Raw genomic sequence first — 3485 nt, forward strand, 5'->3', positions numbered from 1 at the left:
CGAGGGGTAAAAAGTATAACTATTGCACTGTGTTGTACAGCTGAAACTAATTCTAAAAAATGTGTATTTCATAATAAAAATAATTTAATAAAAAATATTTATTGGAGCTTGGATGGGATGTGTTGCCACACACACCATACTCGCCTGACCTTGCACCATCAGATTTCCACTTGTTTTGCTCCCTTCAAAACTCCTTGCGTGGTATAACGTTGAATTCAGATGAAGCTGTAAATCAGCACCTTGTTCAGTTTTTCGCAAATAAAGACAGGTCCTTTTATGAACGAGGAATTATGAAGCTCACTGAAAGATGACAAAAGGTTATTGAACAAAATGGGGAATATATCATTGATTGATCTTTGTTCTTTGTATAAGTAAATGACCTTTGAAAAACATAGATAAAATGTCATGACTTTTTTGACAACCCAATAGAATAATATTCTAGTGGGAAATATATATGAATCCAGTAAAGAGTCAGTCAATTTACCAATCAACTTTTCAGAGAATAATATTAAAGTAGTATATTTGTTAATGCTTACATCTTTAGCAATGAAAGAGCTGCTATAAATTTCTGTTTAAATTATTGGATTGTTGAAAAAGTCATGATGCATTTTTGCAACGAAAAACAGAAAAAATGTCATGACTTTTCCGACAACCCAATACATTGTGTTTTATACAAAGGTACCCAATAACCCGCTCATTTTTTTTTCTGAATTCCATTACCATGGACATGTCTTGCAAACATATCTATGTTGTTTCTTATTAAATCAACTCATAATAAATCTAACTTTGTTCATTTTATATTTTTCTAAAGCCTATCAGCTTGCAGTTATTTAACTTGAAGTTTCTAAGGACTAGGCCAGAATTATTTTTTGTTTCTCTTGATTTTTAAGATGGGAGTCTGAATCGATTTGATAGTTTTCAACTGTTACATGAGTTGCATCCCAAACCACGTTCTGCAGGACTACCTAGATGGTAAAAGAAGTAAGTAGTTACTGAAAACTCTGCTTCTTTATGTGTCATAAAACAAAATGGAATTGTTAAAGCATGCAATCTATTCCTTGATCATTCTTTACATTTAAGAGAAAGCTTTCAGAAGATGCAGACACTGTCTGAATCTATTATTGTTTCTATTTCAGAACCTAATCAAAATTACTCAAAGTGATGATATTAAAACACGAGCTAGTCTGGAGTAAGTGACATGTCTAGGTGAATAAGTGTAGATAGCTTTAGTATTCTTCAGCTGTCTGTGAGATTATAGTTGGTGCAGATATATACCAAATGATTTGAGAGTATTTGAGTATATTTTTTTAAATTGTTAATGGGAGATGTGGATGATGCTGTTTACTCATGTTTGCGTTATTACTGCACTGAGGCTAAACCAATTCTAAATTATCCAGTCTCCATTTTATTCTTTACCATTTTGAGGTTTAAAATGCCACTTTGTTTGGCATACAAATGATAAAATGAACTCAGTTAATAGTTTTGTTCATCGAATTGTCTTTAGCAAGGATGTCTCAATCATTCATCTAGACATCTTTCATTCAGATCACTTTCAGACTACAGGACATAAAATGGAAATATTCCTGCTGAGATTCTGATTAGGATTGCATTTACCAGGCAGTGAATCCTTGATTAGCTACATAAAGTCTTTTCCAGAACCTTTGAGTAGACTTGGAATAGTGGTGGAAATGGGGACTCTGGATCAAGCTCTTAGTCAAAAATATTGATGGAGTTCCCATGTACCTGTAGTATCAAAAAATACTTTAGTAATAATAGAACTTAGAAGTAGGGGTGAGTTTATGCCTTTATTTTGCATATATTCTTTTTATTTTTCTGTTTCCTTATAAAATTCTCCTTTTTCTACTTTGGGAATAAAAGCTGTAGCTCAAATATATACATATACATGAGATATGTGTATATTTATGTATGTATAATTACGTAAAAGTGTATATGCATGCATGTGCATGTTTGCATGAATCAGAATGAATATATGTGCTTAAAATTATATTTCACAAGGGAGTAGATGCTTCCTGTGAAATATGAAATCAAAAAAGAAGCTACATAAACATTTTGAGAGCCCACTAGGACATTTAACTTTCTTTTTTTTTTTTTTTTTTTTTNAAAAAAAAAAAAAGATGGCAGAAATTGGGGGTGAGGGTATTTGCGAATTCAAAGGCTTCCCTGAAGTATCCTGCAGATTTAAGTGCTCATTTCCTTTCTTCCTATTCATTATCAACCCATAAAGCACTTTTGTTTCATTCTTAATATCTGTAGCAAAGTAATTCAAATTAGCCAAAGCTTTTTGTCTCTCTCTCTCTCTTTTTTTTTTTTTTCAAACATTGATCCTTCTGAGGAAAAAACAAAACAAAACTGAATTCACTAGTGGTTACTCCTTTCAATTTGTGTAGTTTTCAAACACGGTGTGGCCTATTTATGCCAATTAAACATGTGGACTGAAAATTATTTGAATCTCATTATTTTCAAAGATCTTTAGGGGACAGTTTAAAAACAGTGAGTTTATAATGTAGATCGCAATTAGAATTATACCTTACTAGTTATGCCGTAGGCGCATTCCTAAAGAAGGAGCCATAGGGTGACCGCATTAGGGAGTGCGTTGTTCCTCTAGCACGTCTAAAGGACATATATTTTGTCATAGGAACAGTAAGCTTTTTGCGTAGATAGAATGGATTCTTCAGGCTGTAATTTGACATGAGAAATAATATAATAATTTGTATATGAAGATGCACCTGATATTCCGTTACAATTTTATTTTAAATTATTTGTTTCCCAGTGATATTTCTGTAAAGTCAAAATTCCTTTTAGTGTTCAACTGGGAAACAAATAATTTTATTAAAATTATTACTTTTATTAGATATGAGCTATATGATTGATTGTCTTTCCTTCCTCCCCCTCCCCCCCACACACACATTGGCAGCTAGGAAAATTATAGCTAAATTTTCTGTTCAAGTAATAGGTTGTACACTAGGCTAGGCTACTTGATTCCCTTCATAGTGGGATCTCTCTTTTTTCTTATTATTACTGTGTTAAAAACTTTATTGACTATGTAAGCTCTCACAAATTCCTTTGGAAGTATTAGTGCATACATAATGTGCAATAAAATACATGAATAATTTGTAAGTTGGCATCACCCTCACCTGTTCTGGTTCAGTCAAGAGATTCAAATGCTATTTTGGAATTTCTGAAAAACACTAATCTGACCGTATCTAGTTCTCTCTTATAGAGATACAGATGTAATAAACTGGAGAAAGGATATCTCAAAGAGGCTTTTATGATTAAATTATTACTATTATTATTTCAAGGCCTTTCAGGGATGTGTGTCATATGTCTGGAGCTGGAAAGGGTACTTAATCTTAGGTCTTTTCAAAGACGAAAGTCCTACTGAAATTGTACTGTATTGAATTATATATCATGGCTTTGTAGTGCAAGGGGAATCTAGAGCATTAGCTCTTTTACTGAAAAAAAAA

General features: G+C 32.4%; 1 long non-coding RNA gene across 1 annotated transcript in view; it reads left to right on the forward strand.

Annotated features, from left to right (window-relative positions):
• The window catches only part of LOC109377727 (uncharacterized), a 167198-nt gene extending 166221 nt beyond the window's left edge, over positions 1–977 (forward strand). The window contains exon 3 of the long non-coding RNA XR_002122921.1: positions 891–977. This is a non-coding gene — a long non-coding RNA (uncharacterized LOC109377727). The remainder of the gene's footprint in view (positions 1–890) is intronic.
• The last annotated feature ends 2508 nt before the right edge of the window (positions 978–3485 follow it).

Source organism: Hipposideros armiger, unplaced genomic scaffold (assembly GCF_001890085.2).
Source record: "Hipposideros armiger isolate ML-2016 unplaced genomic scaffold, ASM189008v1 scaffold_1528, whole genome shotgun sequence".
NCBI lineage: Eukaryota > Metazoa > Chordata > Mammalia > Chiroptera > Hipposideridae > Hipposideros > Hipposideros armiger.